General features: G+C 43.2%; 1 long non-coding RNA gene across 1 annotated transcript in view; it reads left to right on the forward strand.

Moving 5' to 3' along the window:
* LOC125485196 overlaps positions 1-19865 on the forward strand; it is a 23788-nt gene extending 3923 nt beyond the window's left edge. The window contains exons 2-3 of the long non-coding RNA XR_007263937.1: positions 17004-17113; positions 19496-19865. This is a non-coding gene — a long non-coding RNA (uncharacterized LOC125485196). The remainder of the gene's footprint in view (positions 1-17003; positions 17114-19495) is intronic.
* The last annotated feature ends 1037 nt before the right edge of the window (positions 19866-20902 follow it).

Here is a 20902-nt window from a genome sequence, read left to right on the forward strand (position 1 = left end):
GTATCTCCAGGATATTGATAGGAGAGGCTTTGGTATTGTTAAAGCCATTGGATGTCATAGAGTATGGTTAGATTCTCTCTTGTTGGAGATGGTTATTGCCTGGCACTTGAGTGGCACATAAAATCCAATTTCTACCATACCCTCACTCCCAGCCTACATTCTGAAAGGATGATGGAAGAAGATTCAATCATAACTTTCAAAAGGGCATTAGAATGAATGCTTGAATGGGACCCTCACTACTCTGTACCCTAGCACCAGCCATCATCCCCAACTCCAACTCTACCAACGCTTACACTTTGCTTCATTTTTCACTCATCAGCATTGGGTACTGTTGGGCTAGTGAATTGGTGTGTTAGTTTAATTGTTACCTGGGGCTTAGAATAAGTTTTTTAATTCATCTAGTTCATCTAGTTTAATTCATCTTCAGTTCTGAGGAAGGTTCACTGGACCCAAAATGTTAACTCTGTTTTTTCCTTCACAGATGCTGCCAGACCTGCTGAGCTTTTGTTTTTGTTCCTTGTTTTAATTTATCTAACTTTTCCTGTCTTTCTATTAAGGCAAGTGAGTCAGAACCTGTCAACGTCTATGACTCTAACTCAGAGACTGGGACTCTTTTTTGGAGGGTTCCAGATGCCATACAATTTCCTATCAGAAGTTTCAACTTCCTTGCCAATTTCCATGAAAACAGCACCATTGCAACTTCTGCATGGTCTGGATCGGCAATCCTGTCTACACCTCAGCAACACCTCTCTACTCATTGCAAAATTGCTATTGTCACTTTAGAATAAGATTGTAATACCTTCAGTATCACCAAGGAAACCATCAGGTCATACACCATCTAAGTTTGGTTTTACGTTTGAGTTTGATTTATTGTTGCCACATGTAACAAGATATAGTGAAAAGTATTGTTTTGCATGCTATACAGGTAGGCTGTACCAAAGAAAGTGCATTGGGGAAGCAGAACAGAGTGCAGAACGTAGGGTCACAGACACAGAGAAGGTGCGGGGACAGAGAGAGATCAGATTTAACATTTGAGAGGTCGGTTCAAAGTCTGATAGCAGCAGGAAAGAAGCTGTCCTTGACTCTGTTCATATGTGTATGCAAACTTTTATATCTTCTGCCCAAAGGCAGAGGTTGGAAGAGAGGAAAACTGGGGTGGGAGGTGTCTGTGATTATGCTGGTAGCTTTCCTGAGGCAGCGGGAAATATAGGCAGAGTCAATGGATGGAAGGCTGGTTTGCATGATGGCCTGGGCTATGTTCATAACTCTCTGTAGTTTGTTGTGATTTTGGGAAGTGTATTTGCCATAGCACACTGTGATGCATGCAGATAGCACGCTTTCTATGCTGCATCTATGAAATTTAAGATTCTTTGTGGACATGCCAAATTTCATTAGCCTTCTGAAGAAGTAGAGGCACTGTGCTTTCTTGACCATTGCATCGACATGGGTGGACCAGGATAGATTATTGGTGATCATCACTCCTAGGAACTCAAAGTTCTTGATAATCTCCAACTCAGCAGCATTGATGCAGACAGGGGCATACCCTCCACTTCCTGAAGTCAATGACCAGTTCCTTCGTTTTGATGACTTCCTTTACAAATTTGGAACTATAATGTTGTCTCTGCACTATTGGGTGCAAAGCCTGGAATTTCCTTCCTAACTGCACCATGGGTGTTACTTACACCTCACACATAGAGTGGGGGTGGGGGGGAAATGGATCAGGTTACCACTATCTCCTTAAAAGTAATTAGGGATGGGAAAGTAATGGAGGCCAAGCTAGTGACGTCATATTGAGAAACATATTGATAGATATTTAGGGAAAGCATTTCTTTCTTGATTTTGTACAGATCTAAGAACTTAAGAAATAGAAGCCATTCTGCCCTTTGAACCTGCTCTGTCCTTCAATTAGATCATGGCTGGTACGATGTAACCTTAACTCCACTTTCCTGCTTGTTCTGACTGTAACCCTTATCTCTCTTGTCAATCAAAAATCTCACTCAGCCCTGAATTAATGACCCAGCCTCAAATCTTGCTGGGAAGGTCAATTCCAAACACTACCAATCCTCTTAGAGAAGGGATTCTTCCTCATCTCCATCTTAAATAGCAAATACTTTAATTTTAAACTGTGACCCCTATTTCTTCCACTGACGGGAAACACTCTCTCTCACTATTTACACTGCCAAGCTCCATCATAATCTTAGATGTTTCAATAAGATCACCTCTCATTGTCCCAGATTCTAGTGAGTATACATTAGTAGTGATTATTGTAAGTTCTCACTCTTTAAAGGCGAATTGCTTTCTTCCGAAGGTGATGGACAAGCTGGCTCCTGTTTGACAAGATGTCTAACTGCATCAATCAGTCACTTAAGGTGTGATGCACAGATTGTACATCACACTACTGTGATGAAGATTGATTGTAAGCTTACTCATCTTCCTTCCAACTAAAGATATGGGGTAATTTGACCTTCACAGCACTGTTCAGACAATTGCTTTTCATTAATGAAGTGTGATGAGAAAGATTGTGTTATTTGTGCTTCTTTGTACATATTAGCTGTAAATGTGTACTTAAGTAATAACATTGACTTCAAATCGGTCAATAATAGCCAAGCAAGCTGCAAGGCAGGGAGTGGAATCTAACTCAGATCAACTGAATACATGTAGCATGTGTATCCCAATGACTGCATTCTAATATCTTGTGTACTTTACAGGCAAACATAGCAGAGAAAATTTATGTTAATAGGAATTATTGGAAATAAAATGGGCTACATTCATCATTTGAATAGATGCCAAGAAATTTTATAACTGGAGAACAAAGGGCTTTAAAGGACGTTGGAGAGTAACCACATATCTGTGACAAAAGCCAGATGGGAGGATTATTCGAACCATAAGAATTCATGAAAGGATTGGGATGAGCAAAGTAACAAGACTTATTTTTGTGGATATACAATGAACAAGGACAGCCTGTCTCGTTCTGTTGCAGAGACAAATTGAGGCCACTTTTAGAATACCGCGTCCAATTCTGATCTCTCTGCTATAGGAAAGATGTTGTTAAACTTGAAAGGGTGCAGAAAAGATTTACAACGATATTGCCAGGGTTGGAGGGTTTGAGCTGTAGAGAGAGGCTGAATAGGCTGGGGCTATTTTCCCTGGAGTGTTGGTGAATGAGGGGTAACCTTATAGAAGTTTAGAAAATCATGAGGAGCACGGATAGGATGAATAGCCAAAGTCTTTCTCCACAGGATAGGGCAGTGCAAAACTAGACGGCCAAGGTTTAAGGTGAGAGGGAAAGATTTAAAAGGGATTTAAGGGGCAATGTTTTCTCACAGTGCATGTATGTAAGGATCTGCGAGAAGAGGTGGTGGAGATGGGTCCAATTACAACGTTTAAAAGGCATCTAGATGGGTACATGAATAGGAAGGGTTTAGAGGGATATGGGCCAAATACTGGCAAATGGGACTAGATCAGTTTAGGATATCTGGTTGGTGTGGTTGAGTTGGACCAATGGGTGGGTTTCTGTGCTGTACAACTCTGACTGTATGAACACAGACAGAGTGGCAGGTGTACCAGTCAACTTGGCATTTCAAAGTCACGACCTGGTGGCACTGACACCTTGAAACCTCCTGCACCCTTCCACCCTCTAACACTGGATTTTGAATCTGTTTAAATCCCTTTAAGAAAGGTCTGGCGTTTCACTGAGTTCCAGGTCACTTTAAGAAAAGTGAGAGAAAACAGCTGGTGAAGCAAGCCATTTCCCCAAAAGGTCAGAATGCAGCAACTCTGCAAAGTGGGTATTACGACAAATTACTGCCTTCAAGATGGTACAGTAAGTACAAGGCATCAAAAGTGTGTCTGGAAAGCAGGTGGATTAAAGTGCACCAGGGACATTAGGCAAAATTAAATGCCATTAGCTGTGTCCCCCCAGAAAAGGCTGCTTGATGGCTTCTCATTTTGTAGCCTGTTATTCGATGGCAAGTACTGCCCAGTCCCAGTCATAATGCGAGTGCACACTGTACAAAGGCAGTCAGAGTAGGGAGGGGGGGTAACAGTCCAAGAAAGTACACTCTTGTTGTGGAGAGATAGTGGGAAGCTGGAGAATCTGAGATAACGAGGTGTAGAACTGGATGAACACAGCAGGCCAAGCAGCATCAGAGGAGCAGGAAAGCTGACATTTCGGGTCTAGACCCTTCTTCAGAAACTTCTAGACCCGAAACATCAGCTTTCCTGCTCCACTGATGCTGTTTGGCCTGCTGTGTTCATCCAGCTCTACACCTCGTTATCTCACACTCTTGTTGCGAGCTGGTTACCTGCTGTCATGATTGTCATGACCTGTCATGAGCTGCAGCTCTATAAAACCCTGGTTAGACCACACTTAGAATATTGTGTTCAGTTCTGGGTTGCCTAATTATAGGAAGGATGTGGAAGTTTTAGAGAGGGTGCAGAGGAGATTTACCAGGATGCTGCCTGGACTGGAGGGCAGGTCTTATGAGGAAAGATTGAGGGAGCTAGGGCTTTTCTCATTGGAACAAAGAAGGATGAGAAGCGACTTGATAGAGATGCTTGGATAGAGTGGATAGTCAGAGACTTTTTCCCCAGGTGGAAATGACTATTACGAGAGGGATAACTTTAAGGTGATTGGAGGAGGGTATCAGGGAGATGTCAGAGATAGGTTCTTTGCACAGAGTGGTGGGTGCGTGGAATGCGCTGCCGGCTGTGGTAGTGGAGTCAGATACATTAGGGACATTTAAGTGATTCTTGGATAGGCACATGGATGATAGTAAAATGAAGGGTATGCAGAGTAGTTTTTGATCTTACAGTGGGATAATAGGTCAGTACAATATCGTGGGCTGAAAGGCTTGTACTGTGTTCTACTGTTCTACGTTCTGTGTTCTATGTTCTATGTATGATTATAATGAGTTCAGCCAATGGGACCTCGTAGAATGAGTTCCCTGATTGGGGCTATTAACCTGGTCCAATCAGGGAGCCCTTGCTGACAGATATAAACAGACGTGTCAGGGGTTCTGTTCACTCTGAGAGCTGGCTCTGAGGAAGCTGGATCAGTGTCAAATACTATGCATATGTAAATAAGGGGTGACTTGGTGACAAGATATCAACCTCTGGAGTTATTTCACCTGCAAATACTTTAATTGTCCTTGTTTCCTCCAGCTTCTTTTCTCCCTGCTGTTCAGGCCATCTCAAAATTCCCACTTTGCTTGTCACCGCGACTGATGGACAGAATCAGAGGGGTAATATATACCAGGATTGGCTGGTGATTTTGACGTCTCTGGGAGCTGTTGATCCTCCGAGACTGAGTCATTTAACCCTACGGAAACCTACAACTGCTGAACAGCACTCAATTCTCTTGCGCGCTCTCCCTCCCTCTCGCGCGCTCTCCCTCCCGCTCCCGCCCCCCCACCTCTTGCGCTCCCGCCCCCCCACCTCTCGCGCTCTCTCCTCCCTCCCCATACACAGACATGCACGCACGCACACACGGCTAGGTCATTAAAGGCCAATAAAATAAAACATTCATATTTGGAACTGAACATACTGGTTGTATTGAAGCATTGATCTGAGGTATACTAAACCACATTAGCCACTGGAGAGTAGCTAATGTCATTCCCCTATTCAAGATTGGGGATAATCCAGGAAACTACAGACAGGTCAGTGTCACAGCGGTGGTTGGGAAGGTAGTGGAGAGAATTGTTAGGGATAGGATTTATGTACCTTTGGAAAAGCATGGCCTAATTAGGGACAGTCACCATGGCTTTGTGCAGAGCAGGTCATGTCTTACTAACTTGATTGAATTTTTCAGTGACCAAGGTGATTTAGGGTAGAGCAGTGTATGTCTATATTGATTTTAGTAACAAGGTCCCACATGGTAGGCTCATCCAGAAGATTAAGATGCATGGGATCCACGGTGACTTGGCTGTGTGGATTCAAAATTGGTTTGCTCATAGAAGGCAGAGGCTAGTGATAAAAGGTTGTTTTTCAGGCTGGAGGTCTGTGACTGGTGGTGTTCTGCAGGAATCTGTACTGGGTCCTCTGCTGTTTGTGATTTTTACAAAAATGACTTGGATGAAAATGTGAGTTAGTAAGTTTGCGGACGATACAAAGATCGGTGGAGTTGTGGATAGTGTAGCTGGTTGTCAAAGGATATAGTGGGATATAGATCAGTTGCAGATATGAGAATTTCAATGGACTTTCTCCAAAGTAATATGTACTCCAGCCACATTTCCCCCTCAGAATTAGGACTGTTCCCATTTTGTGTCTTTATCCAACCTTTCTGGATTTTATATTGTTCTCCATGTCATTCAACAACAATTCTCATTCATGGCCCACCAACAAACCTAAAGGCTGCAGGTACAATCACAACATTTAAAACATGGACAGGTACATGAACAGGAAGATTTGGAGGGATTTGGACCAAATGCAGGCAAATGGGACGAGTTTAGTCTGGGAAACTTGGTTGGTATGGATGAGTCGGACCAAAGGGTCTGCCTCCATGCTGTATGATTGAAAGACATTGACACTGACTACAGCTTGCATCTACAGTGCCTTTACTGCAGTAAAACATTGAAAGATGCTTCGCGGGAGTACAATGAAACACAGCAGGTCAAGGCCCATAAGAGGCTGCATTCTACATTCCCTCTCAGTGGGTATGATGACAATGGGGGAGTTAGGCTAATAAACTCCCAACTCCCCTCCACCCTCACTTACCCACCTGTGACCAGTCTCAAACTTTATGGGAACAATGGGGGCCTCGGGTGGTTTGCCTGCTCTGCCTAGTGTAGCCAGTGGAAGTCCTCAAGCTGCTCTGCTGCCCTTTTACCAGCAGCAAGAAGAGGGTCCTATCATGTGGAGAACCTGGCAACTTAAGCTGGTGCCAGGCAAGCAGAGGGCAGCTCCTGCTGCTGTTCCTCTTGGAGGTATTCTCCCTCACAGGGTCATACTTGCCTATTTACCTTCCCTTTCCCAGACTCTCAGAGCCAGCCTCCTCACCCCTTCTCACCAACGTAAAAGTGACAACTTAAAGGAGATAGATGTGGCAGGGAGGCAGAGACATTTAGAGAAGAACTAGGCTAGGTAGCACAACTGCCAATGGTGGAACAATGAAAACCAGGGATGTGCAAAAGAACAGAACTAGGTCTGAATTTCCAGGCTGGGAGTCACTGTAGATCAGTGAGTACAGGGGTGAAGAGTGAGCACGACATAAGTGAGGAGGGAAACCGCAGAATTTTGGATGAGGTCAAGTTTACTTCTTTATATATTCACTCATGGGTTGTGAGCATCACTAGTTAGGCCAGCGATTATTGCCTGTCTCTAATTGATGGACACAAGATGATGCTGGACTGCCTTCTTGAACCATTTCAGTATTCAGCATGTAGGGAACTCACAATGTTTGGAAGGGGCTTGCAGGACTTTGACTTGGAATAATAGTTCCAAGTCAGTACACTGTGTAGCTTGGAGGGAATATGGTTGTGCCTTTGTCATTCTAGGTACTAGAGGCTGTGGGTTTGGCAGGTGCTGTCAAAGGAGTCTTTGAGTTATTGCAGTGAATATGGTAGATAGTACACACATTATTGATGAAGGGAGGAAATATTAAAGGTGGTGGATGGAGTGCAGTCAAGTGGGCCCCTTTGTCCTGGATGGTGTCAAGCTTCTCGAGTGTTGTTGGGAATTCTCTGAATGAAATTTGTCTCATCCCATTCCAGACTTCTGCCTTGTAGATGGTAGACAGGCTTTGGGAAGATAGGATGTTAGTTCCTCGCCACAGAATTCCTAGCCTCTGACCTGCCCTGGCAGCCACAGTATTTACTTGGTTGGTCCAGTTCAGTTTCTGGTCAAAAATAACAATAAGGATGTTAACAGTGGGAGATTCAGCGATAGTGATGTCATTGGACATCAAGTACAGGATCATTAGATTCTCTATCATTGGAAATGGTCATTGCCTGGCACTGCAGTGACATGAATGATCTTGTTACTTCACTGCCCAAATTGGATTCTGTCCAGGTCTTGCTGTATATGGACATGGGTTTCTTCAATATCTGAGGAATTGCATATAGTGCTGAACAATGTGCAGTCATCAGGGAATATCCCCACTTCTGACCGTATGATAGAGGGAAGGTAATTGATGAAGCAGATGAAGATGCTTGGCTCCAAGGAACTGAGTGATGTCCTGGAACTGAGATGGTCGATCTACTTTAACCACAACCATGATGTATGTGCCAGGTATGACTCCAATCGGTGGAGAAGTTCCTCCTTTACTCCCATCAACTCCTGTTTTTCTAGGGCTCCTTGATGCCACTTTTGGTGAAGTACAGCCTGGATGTCAAGGGTAGCCACTGTCACTTCTTCATTGGAGTTCTGCATTTTTTTTCATGCTTGGACCAAGGCTGTAATAAACGCAGGAGGTGAGTGATCCTGACAGAACCCAATTTGAGTGTAATTGAGCAGGTTATTGTCCAGTAAGTGCTGCTTAATAGCACTGACTTTGACCCCTCCAAGCTTTGCTGATGATGGAGAGTAGACTAATAGGCCAGTAATTATCTGGATTGGATTTGCCCTCCTTTTGCACACAGGACATACCTTTGCAACTTTCCACATTGTCAGGTACATGCCAGTATTGTAGCTAGAACAGCTTGGCTAAGGGCATGGTGACTTCTGGAACACAAGTCTTCAGTACTATTCCTGGAAAATTTTAAGTCCCATAGGCTTTGCAGTATCCAGTGCTTTTGGCCATTTCTTGACATCTCAAGGAGTGAATTGAATTGGCTGAAAACAGACATTTGTGATGGAGACCTTTTGCAAAGCCAAGATGGATCATCAACTCCACACTTCTGGTTGAAAGTTGTTGTGAATGCTTCTGTCTTATTTTTTGCACTGATGTGCTGGGATCATCCATTGTTGTGGTTGGGGATTTTCATGGAGCCTCCAATGTGTGTACCGTCTGCAATATCAAGGTTTCTTTGACAGCATCTTCTAAACCTCTGACTTCTACCATCAAGGACGACAAGGGCACAAGATACTTGGGAAGACGGTCGTCCGCAATTTCCCTCCAAGTCACACACCATCTTGACTTGGAACAATAATGTTGATCTTTCACTGTTGCTTGTTCAAAAACTGGAACACCCTTACCAACATCCCTGAAGGTATGCTTCCACCACATGGACAGTTATGCTTCAAGAACGCACCTCACAATCATGTTAAGAATAGGCTTCACCAGACGATTCCCACATCCCAAGCATGAATAACATATCTGAGACAAGTAACATTTTCTGATTTTTCTGTGAAGCACCTTGGACAATTTTCTGTGTACACGTAAGCTATTAACTTTTTTATTGGAATTTAACACTGGAATTGAATTAAAGTTGTTAGATATTTTTGTTGGTGGCATATTAAAATTGATCCTTAACCTTGCGTATGTGAATTTGGTTCTCTGAACCCAAAGCTATAATTTTACCCTGCTGTTAGAATTTTTTCTCTCACTGCTCCTGAATGTTCAGTCATAATATAACCTTCCCTACAGAGGGGATGGTGGGGTTGATCTGTCAAAGAATCAATGAAATGAATAATTTGATCAAAGGCAGTGAATCACCTGATCCTCCTAGGCTACCATTCAATCCATTTCATTCTTCCTGGGTACAGATGACACTTGGCATGGTGGCTCATGGAATCTTGATGGTAAAAAGGAAACAGATGGCACTTTAATTACAGCTAAGAATGGTTATATATGAGCTCAGTCGTTCCAAACACTAATGCAGAACAAGATATTATAACTGTGAAAATGAACTTTTGGGCTTTAATTTGAAGACCGGACTATTTGAGGTACTGACAAGCTGAGCTCTGAATTAGCATCAGGTGCCAGTGCCACATTTAATGCCAATATTCAATGAAAAGGGTTTACTCTCTTCCGCAAAAAACAGGTCTTTTCTTCATCATTTATGTAAGAGTCTCACTGTTCCCTGCCGTCTTCCAGGACGTTTTGTCTGCTAACAAAATATTGAAGAGACAGAGGTCTGTTCCTCAGAATGGACATCAAGAGGACTTAATCCAGATGGCATTCTCTTCAACATTGCAAAAGAAATGACCTGCATCTCTATGGCACCGTTTGCCTCCTCAGGATATCCCACAGTACTTTACAGCTAGTTAAATACTTCTTTGAAGGGTAAGGCTCTGTTGTAAGTTGGAGCCAGGGCAGCCAATTTGAGCACAGCAAGCTCCTACAAACACCAATCATAAATCAATCGTTTGCAGTGCACTTGACAGTGAGAATCAGCATTTGCTGTCATTACACATCTCAATGTAATGACAATGTCAAGATTTAGCACATATTCAAGTTAATGTGCAAATCCTGAAGTTCCTGTCTGTCACTGCCAGCTCTTCCAGAGGTTGTATTGTCCTGAAATAACTGCACAGAGGCCGGTATCCTGTCACCAAGTTACCCTCAATTTACTTGTGCACAGTACACTGGCTGTGGCCAGTCAGTTCAGTCAGTCCCTGAAGTAAGAAGATTCTGAATACCTTGTTTATGTCAGTCATCCAGGCCTCCCTGATTGGCCGGGGTTAACAACCTCAGTCAAGGACCTCATAGTCAATAAGATCCACCCGGTTCCAATCACTACACGTACACAGCCCACCCAACCCCTACCAGTCCTGGTCCTCTCCAAGCCAGTAGTCAATGAAATCAATTGAGGTGGTGAGAATTTCTGCTTTACATTGTTAGAGACTTGTTAAAAAGTAAACTGTTGTTGAATGAGGTGTATCGTAGAATCCCTGCAGTGTGAAACAGGCCCTTCAGCCCAACAAGTCCACACCGAACCGCGGAGCATCCCTCCCAGACCCATCCTTCTATAACCCACCTAATCGACACATCCCTGAACACTACAGGCAATTTAGCATGGCCAATCCACCTAACCTGCACATCTTTGGACTGTGGGAGGAAACCCACACAGACACAGGGAGAATGTGCAAACTCCACACAGACAGTTGACTGAGGCTGGAATCAAACCTGGATCCCTGGCGCTGTGAGGCAGCAGTGCTAACCACTGTGCCACCATGCCGCCCCTAATATTGTAACCTGAGTAATAACCATGGCTGACTAACAATATCTGGTTCTGTATATATAATTTTATGTTACTGGAATATTGTTAAATGCTTGCATTATGAATAATTACTAATTTTTTGAAACTCTTTCTTGTCCAATTTATTTTATCTTTGACCCTAACTCCCCATGTAGGTTCCTTCTCTGTGAAAGTTTTGTGATTTTTTTGAAAAGTGGTTTGATGTTATACTTTCTGGTTGGCTGTTTGTGAGAATACTTTAACTTACTTGACATTGGGGAAGGTGGTGGCATAATGGCCATGTCACTGGACTTGTGATCCACAACCCAAGGTAATATTCTGGGATCAAACAAAAACCAAATGCTGGAGAAACTCAGTCTGGCAGCATCATAGAGAGAAAAACAGAGTTAACATTTTGAGTCCAGTGACTTTGTCCAAGTTGAATGAAGTCAGAAAATAGTGGTATTTCTGCTGATGACAGGGGAAGGGGGAAAGGTGTCAGATGGATAGATGGAGATCATGCCCAGAGAGAGTGAGAGAAAGAGAGAGAGAGAGGGAAGAAAATGGACTGTTGATAGTAAGCCAGGGAAGAAGAGGACCTAAATAGACAATAACAGAGATAATGAATATTTGATAATAAATTTCCTGTGCTAAAAACAGGACAGGACCTAGGGGTGTGAGGATGGGTAATGAACATGGAAGGTGGTGTTCATGCCCTGAAATTGTTAAACTGTTGAGTTCTGAAAGCTGTGATGTGCCTATGTGGAAGATAAGGTATCGTTCCTCCAATTTGCATTGAGTTTTGCTGGAGCATTGCATCAGGCCTGAGACAGAAATGTTGGCATGAGAACTCAGTGTTGTGATGAACAAAGGATTCTGGGTAATCCTTGGGGGAAAGATCTGTCTCTTGATTAAACTTTAAAAATATAAAACATAGGTACTAATTTAGCCTGGAGCAGTGTTTTTCAAGCAGTAAGACTGTACTAAACTGGCCTTCACTAGAGTGATGTGCTCGTTCTGTTGGATGTGGGAGATTAAGGAGAGTTTCCATGCTACTGATGATTATGTCTGCAGGAAATGCATTTGGTTGAGAATCCAATTGGATCGCATGAATCTGTTGGAGCAGCAGTTAGAGGCAATGAGGAATTTACAGGAGCTAGGGTGTATGATGGATGGCAGTTGCAGGGAGGGAGATAAACCGCAGATACAGCCAGGTTACCTCCAGGAAAGGTAGCAGAGGGAGGCAGGTAGTGCAGGAGTCTCCTGTGGCTATCCCCATCTCAAACAAGTATGCTGTTTTGGAAAATGTAGGGGGTGCTGGATTCTTAGGGGAATGTAGTACTGACAGCCAGGTTTCTGGTACTGAGATTGGCTCTAAGGTAACAAGTGGTATGTCCGGTTCAAGCGATTGATTGCGATAAGGGACTCTCTAGTCAGAGGCACAGACAGACATTTCTGCAGCTGACAGCGAGACATCAGAATGGTGTGTTGCCTCCCTGGTGCTAGGATCAAGGATATTTCAGAATGCTGAATATTCTCAAAGGGGAGAGGGACCAGAAGGAGGCCATTGTACACATTGGAAATAACGACATAGGAAGAGAAAAGGACGAGAATCTGAGGGGAGAATATAGGAAGTTAGGCAGGAATTTAAAAAGTAGGTCCTTGAGAGTAATAATATCTGAATTACTCTCAGTGCCATGAGCTAGTGAGGGTAGGAATAGATAGAGCAGATGAACACGTGGCTGAGGAGCTGATGTGGGGAGAAGGATTCACATTTTTGGTTCATTGGAATGTCTTCTGGGGTAGCAGTGACCTGTATAAGAAAGACGGATTGCACCTGAACTGGAAGGGGACTAATATACTGATGAGGAGATTTGCTAGAATTGCTCAGGAGGACTTAAACTAGGAAGGGGGTGGGGAGGGGTGGCGGTGAGTTGTGCAGACCTGAGGAGATAGCGTGAAAAAAGATCAGTCTGAGACTGGTGCTGACCACTTCTGAAAAAGGGTCCCAACCCAAAACATTGACTTTCCTATTCCTCTGATGCTAACTGACCTGCTGTGTTCTCCCAGCTCCACACTGTGTTAGATTGAGACTGGTGCATTCGAGAAAGAAGCGAGTCAAACAGTCAGGGCAGTCAGGAACAAAGCAGAGAACAAGGTAGGACTGATAAATTTAACTGCTTTTATTTCAATGCAAGAGGCCTGACAACTAAGGCAGATGAACTCAGGGCATGGTTGGCAACATGAGACTGGGTGATATCATAGCAATTATATAGATGTGGCTCAGGGATGGACAGGACTTGCAGATTAATGTTCTAGGGTACAGATGCTATAGGAAGGATAGAAAGGGGGGCAAGAGAGGAGGGGGAGTGTTGTTTTTGATTAAAGATAACATTAGGCTGTACTTAGGGAGGATATACCTGGGAATACTCCTAGGGGAGTTATTTGGGTGGAAATGAGAAATAAGAAAAGGGTGATCACCTTATTGGGATTGTACTGTAGATCCCCCAATAGTCAGCAGGTAATTGAGAAACAGATTTGTAAGGAGATCTCAGTTATCTGTAAGAATAATAAGGTGGTTTTGGTAGGGGATTTTAAATTTCCAAACGTAGACTGGGACTGCCATAGTGTTCAGGTCTTGGATGGAGAGGAATTTGTTATGGGGGTATGAGAAAATTTTGATTCAGTTTGTGGATGTACTGACTAGAGAAGGTGCCAAGTGTGACCGACTCTTGGGAAATAAGGCAGGGCAGGTGACTGAGGTGTCAGTGGGGGGAGCACTTTGTGGCCAGTGACCATAATTCTATTGGTTTTAAAATAGTGATGGAAAATGATAGATTGGATCTAAAAGTTAAAGTTCTAAATTGGAGGAAGGCCAATTTTGACGTTGTTTGACGTTGGATGACTGCTGGATGATCAGGGAAACTGTGGTTTTGGTCAAGAAGAAGGGGGAATGTATGGCAGGTACAGCCAGCAGGGATCGAGTGAATCCTGAGAACAGTATAGATGCAGTAGGAGTACACTTAAGAGGGAAATCAGGAGGGCAAAAAGAGGAGATGAGGTAGCTTTGGCAAATAGGGTTAAGGAAAATCCAAAGGGATTCTAAAAATACATTAAGGACAAAAGAGTAACAATGGAGAGAATATGGCCCCATAAGATCAGCAAGGCCGCCTATGTGTGGAACTGCAGGAAGTGGGGGAGATACTAACCGAGTATTTTGCATCAGTGTTTACTATGGGGAAGGATACGGAAGATAGAGAATGTGGGGAAATAAATAGTGACGTCTTGAAAAATGTCCATAGTACGAAAGAGAGGGTGCTGGACGTCTTAAAATGCATAAAGGTGGATAAATCCCCGGGACCTGATCTGGTGTACCCTAAACTTTGTGGGAAGCTAGGGAAGAGATTGCTGGGCCCCTTGCTGAGATATTTGTATCATGGATAGTCACAGATGACGCGTTGGAAGACTGGAGGTTGTCTAACGTGGTGCCACTATTTAAGAAAAGTGGTAAGGAAAAGCCAGGGAACTTATAGACCGGTGAGACTGATATTAATGGTGGGCACGTTGTTGGAAAGAATCCTGAGGGATAGGATTTACATGTATTTGGAAAGGCAAGGACTGATTAGGGATAGCCAACATGGCTTTGTGTAGGGGAAATCATGTCTCACTAACTTGACTGAGGTTTTTAAAGAAATAACAAAGGGGATTGATGAAGGTAGAGCGGTGGATGTGATCTATATGGACTTCAGTAAGGCTTTCAACAAGATTCTACATGGTAGACTGGTTAGCAAGGTTAGATCACACGGAATACAGGGAGAACTAGCCTTTTGGAAACAGAACTGGCTCAGAGGTAGAAGACAGAGGGTGGTGGTGGAGGGTTGCTTTTCAGACTGAAGGCCTGTGACCAGCCACAAGGATTGGTGCTTTTCATCATTTATTGAAATGGTTTTGATGTGAACATAACAGGTATGGTTAGTAAGTTAGTAGATGACACCAAAATTGGAGGTGTAGTGGAGAGTGAAGAAGGTTATCTCAGAGTACAAGGGGATCTTAATCAGATGGGCCAATGGGCTGAGGAGTGGCAGATGGAGTTTAATTTAGATAAATGTAAGGTGCTGCATTTTGAAAGGTAAATCGGGGCAGGACTTATACACTTAATGGTAAGGTCCTGGTGAATGTTGCTGAAGAAAGATGTTGGAGTGCAGGTTCATTGTTCCTTGAAAGTGGAGTCCCAGGTGGTCAATACATTGAGTATAGGAGTTGGGAGGTCATGTTGCAGCTGTACAGGACATTGGTGAGGCCACTTTTGGAATACTGTGTGCAATTCTGGTCTCCCTGCTATAGGAAGGAAGTTATGAAACTTGAAAGGGTTTAGAAAAGATTTACAAGGACGTTGCCAGAGTTGGAGAGTTTGAACTATAGGGAGGGGCTAAATAGTCTGGGAGGCTATTTTCACTGCACATTGGAGGCTGAGGGCTGACCTTAGAGGTTTATAAAATCATTAGGGGCATGGATAGGGTAACTAGACAAGGTCTTTCCCTTGGGGAGGAGGAATTCAAAACTAGAGGGCATAGGTTTAAGGTGAGAGGGGAAAGATTTAAAAGGGACCTAATGGGGATTTTTTCTCTCAGAGCGTGGTGTTTGTATGGAAGGAGCTGCCAGAGGAAGTGGTGGAGGCTGGTACAAAGACAACATTTAAAAAGGTATCTTGATGGGTATATGAATAGGAAGAGTTTAGAGGGATATGAACCAAATGCTGGCAAGTGGGACTAGTTTAATTTAAGGTATCTGGTTGGCATGGATGAGTTGCGCTGAATGGCCTGTTTCCATGCTGTACAAACCTATGACTCTCTGACTCTAAATGGCAGGTAACTGGATGTTGGGGGTTAATTTACTGATAGAGAGGAGATCTTCAGCAAAGTCTATGTCTCACCTCCCCAGTGTAGAGGAGACTGCCCTGTGAGCAGCAAATACTATAAAGGAGATTGAATGAGGAACACGTAAATTGTTGCTTCACCTGTGTCTGGGGCCTGGGCTAGTGAGGAAGGAGGAGGTAAATGGGCACGTGTAGCACTTTCTGTGATTTCATGGGAAGGTGCCATTGGGGTATGAGGTTGTCTCGAGCTTTCTGTTTATGTTTTACGTCAGATCTCCAGTATCTGCAGTTTTTTCTTTCATTGTAACATTCTGGGGATATTAATTCGAATTCCACCATGGCAGATGGTGAAAGATGAACTGAAATAAAATCTGGAATTTAAAGCTGGTCTGATATCCACTGTCAACTCACTCATTCATGCTCTTTAGGGAAGGAAATCTCACGCGCATCTGGTCTGGTGTACATGTGACTCCTGGCCCACCGTAACATAGCCACAATCCACTAATGAATAAATGTAAAAAAAGTGGTGGGTGTTGGAAATGCTCGGGAATCTATGGGGTTCACTGTTTTAGGGTCAGGGATTGGGAGTCAGGCTTGATCACTGTCCCTGTCCCTGCCCCTTGATAACATCATTGCAGTGCCACATTAAGGGACATTGCCATCCAGTGCGCATCATTTCTTCATCAATGATCACAAAATCTAGGCCTATCTGTTTTTATGATGCTGGCTGAGGCTCTCTCAGACGTTTGAGAGTCTTTAGAATTCCCTTCCTCAAAAGACAATGGATGTAGAATCTTTAAGGCGGAGAAAGATTATCAAAGCCTATCATGGCCTATCTAGGCCTATCTCAGTTATCAAGTGGATGAAAGATTATTAGGGTATGCAAGAATGTACAGTTGATTTTAAAACCAGATCAGCCATGACCTTATTGAATGATAGGGAAGGCTCAAGTGGCCTACTCTTGCTCCTTGTTTGTATGTTTGTTTGAATATTGACCTAGAGCACTGTGGAACGTTCCCCAGCTCTTCTTCAAAATAGTACTTCAGGATTTCTTATGTTCCTTTGTCTAGGAAAGCAGGACCTGAGATTGAACAGCCGATTGAAATGTGACAACTCCAACAGTGCAGCATTCCCTCCATCCACTGGAGAAGCTGACCTGAGTTACATGCGCATTTCTCTGGTATGAAATGATAACCAACGTTTATTCTACATGGAGTATTAACCAGCAATTTCTTCTGTAAGATACTGTGTGCATGCAGCTATGTAAACACTTAAAGGGTTGAGGATAATTGACTGATCAGGAGGATTATTATGGGGCTCTGGGATGTAGTTAGGGGTAGTCAATTCAGGTTGGGTGGGTCAGTGGGACGTTGGGTTGGGTCAGATTGGGGTGTAGTTGAGCATTTTCAGATTGTTTCTGGGTTAGGAAGCAGTGGAGGATCAGTTGTAGAGTTACCCTGATGTTAGGCAAAGTTTTAATTTGTCTAACCTTTCCCGGGTGACTACCAAGGTATACTGTCTGACATTGCTGACTCTAGCTCAGACCTGGAGACATTAGCAGAGGCTTCCAGACAGCAGGAAAATTGCTTAACAGAAATTGAAACTTCCTGGGCAATCCCATATTGGTCGCACATCAGCACTACCACAGGGTCCAGATGTGCAGCTTCAATTGTAAGTTTGGTCTCCCATGATCCAGAGATGGGGTGATTTAGCCCAATGTTGTAATCTAATCAAGAGGTTTAATTGTAAGCCAACTGAGCTTCACTAACAAATTTGAGCGATTGTTCACTGTGCAGGATAATTATCATCCGGGCAACTCCATGCCTTATGACACCTTATTTAAAAATATCAGTTCAAAACACCATGAATTTAATAAAACAGTGACAAGATAATCCTTAGTTATAGGTTGTGGAATTGTGGTCCAAAAGGGAACAAGTTCAGAACAGAGAAAGGATGGAGCTCACAGCAGCCCCTGCCCAGGCACAAGCCAAGACCCAATCCTCCAGATTCGCTGTTGTGCAGTGTACAGGGATCACTGTGCAAGCATGTCAAGGCTGGAGAGCCCACCAAGCTGATCCCTACCCAGGTCCGGGACTGGAAGAAGATCCATTTTATCTGTGTCACCTCCACCTCGGTACCAGCAATGCCAAGGAGCTAAACAAGCCCCTGCAAGGACTCACTGCAGCCCAGGACAGAGCCTTGCTGAACATCCAGGACAAGGTCAGAAACAAACGTTCAAATGGGAGGAAACCTGTGATTGAATGCACTGAAACAGCAACACTGCAAGAAATAGAATCCGTGATTGAAGGAGGACTCCACACAGTCTTCCCCACCCTCCAATCAAAATACAACTTTCTTGATATTTTTGCCCCCATTATTGAGTTTTTGGGGTGTTTTTCTGAGGTTTGCAGATGGAATCTGCACTCTGTCACTGTTTCTAAACCTGATAGCTTGTAAATGTATCATCATCTATCTCCCAGTGAAATTAATATTGACAAAAAGATAGCAATTGACACTGAAATGGATCAGTACCAGAAAGAGATTAACCCAGACCAGCAGCAATCTGTGGGAAGGTGAAGGAAACTGTTTGGTTTTTCAAGTCTGATCGAGAGATAAAAATCAGGACTTCAGGCTATATAAACAGTGGATCTTTCAAAAGGAAAATGGAAGCTGTTTATGTGAATCCCAATAACAACGGATGATGCACTGACTACTATTGGCATACTGAATATTGTACAGATTTGTACAGGCTTTGCAAGCAAACATGGTAGGAATTTGTACTTCTGAAGTTGATTTAAGTACTGCTCATGTTCCTGTTGCAGTAATTCAGTGTTTGGAGAGAACTATAGAGAAGGTACCTCAACAAGACTCAATATACAACAGTACAGTCAGCCAATATGCCCCAGTATTCACTAGTTAACCTATTAGCAGCAAACATTGGAGAAAAGCAACCTGTGAATGAAGAAGCAGCAGGTAGCAAAGTAAGCCTTGCCAAGGCCAGGCTCAGAAGTCACCTTAGTCAAGGCTAGAACTTCCATTCTCCAGGGGAGATGGAGTGGAAAAGTTATAGCTGCAAGAGGGTGTAGGGAGATGAAAGGAGATCATATGGCTAGTTGGGGGAGAAGGAGGCTACAAGCACATGGGGTAGTGGAAGGAGGAGGTGGGAGAGAAGAGGGGCTGTCAGTGGGTAGGAGGAGAGATGGAGGCCATGGCCATGGGGGAGACACGGTAGCTGCATGGGGTGGGCTGTGGGAAAGGAGGAGGTTGCAAGCAGCAAGGGAAAGAAGAAATTTGCAAGGTGGGAAAAGAAAGAAAGTTTAAACCTGTCAATTAGGAAACATTCAACTAGCCAGGATCCAAGAACATTTTAAATCAATGATGTAATTAATTCCTTACAGATGAATATAGAATCTCTAGTTTAAGGTTGTGTAAGTTCAGGAACAACTGTACTTGGAAAACTGCAGCATGTCCTACTGTAATGAATGCTCTGCCAATTGTTATTTATATCAGTAAAAAAAAATTATAACTGCCAAGTTAAAATATCTCCGCTTTGTGCATATAGAATGGAAATACATGAGCTGCAACCTCACCATTCAGGAAGATGTATTTAAGATGATGCCTTTTGAAATAACTCCAGAGGCTGGTATCCCATCACCAAGTCACCCCTTTTTCACACATGGGGAGTCCTTGACACTGGATCCAGGTCCTTCAGAGCCAGCTCTCAGAGAACAGAACCTCAGACACTCCTGATTATATCTGTCAGCCAGTGCTTCCTGACTGGGGCTGTTAATCTGGTCCAATCAGGGAATTCCTATTCTGAGGTCAGCCTTGTTGACCTTGTTGCAATCATGACACCTTTCTTTATGTAAAAGAATGTGTTTGTAATTTGAAAATTGCTAAACTTATGACAATTTAAAAACTGTGGTGTTAATGCTTATTAATGCTTTCTTTGTGTGTTATGAGTTTAAGCTTAATAGAGAATTTGTTATTGAGGATATTGATGAATTTTTACAATTCTGCTTCTGTGTGAGTTCAAATACTCTGTCAACATTGATCTAAAAGGTATTGTCACTATGGAACTGCATCATATGAGTTAGTGGGCATGACAAACCAGCCCTCAAAAATCAATAAAATGGTCCTCAAGAAAATTTTAGGAGGAGCCTTTGACCTTTGCACCCTAACACTAACCTGGTTACACTTCTGAACTATGCAACATGACAATATGTATTTGCATCTTGAATTGTGGTTGACAGCACAAAATGTGCTTTGTCATAACTTGATCTGAAATCCTGGCCTCTGCAACAGGACCATGGGAACAGGAGGAGGCTATTCAGCTTTTTCTGCTTTTTAGTTAGATCATGGTTGATCTGTATGAAAACAGACCATCACCTGATTCTGTTCTTTCAATATAAGGTTGAAAGTTTCAATTGACTGCCATCACCAACAGCATTTTTGGAGGGACAGAATTCCAGATTTCCACCACCCTCATGAGTTGAAGCCTTGAGATAACCCTGGAAAGACCTCTATTTTAAAGAGCTTTGTTCTTGAGTCTTATCCCACCATCATCAGAGGATGTAATTTTTCTCCATTTATCCAATACACATAAATTTTTAAATCATCTTAAGCACTTCATTTAGATTAACCAGTCTAGGGGAGTGAACAGTGTCTGGGATCAAGAGGCATGGTGAAAAGAAGTGGGGTGAACCACTGGTTGATGAAGGTAAATATTCAGAAATTTTCATTTTCACTCCTTTAAGAAGGGCCCTGGGCCCAAATCATTACCTTGGCCTCTTAGATTGATCCCACCTCAATGTACTCAAGGACTGGTTAGTCGCTTTGTTATTGCACGGGGATATGTTAAAAACCATTACCAAAAAAATGAAGGAAGGTGAAGAGATTTTCTTTTTTTGCGGAATTTGTGCAGAAGATGTGGTGAGAGCAGAATATGTAATAGGTTTTATAAGAAAAG

The sequence above is a fragment of the Rhincodon typus genome, chromosome 17 (assembly GCF_021869965.1).
Source record: "Rhincodon typus isolate 14 chromosome 17, sRhiTyp1.1, whole genome shotgun sequence".
Lineage (NCBI taxonomy): Eukaryota > Metazoa > Chordata > Chondrichthyes > Orectolobiformes > Rhincodontidae > Rhincodon > Rhincodon typus.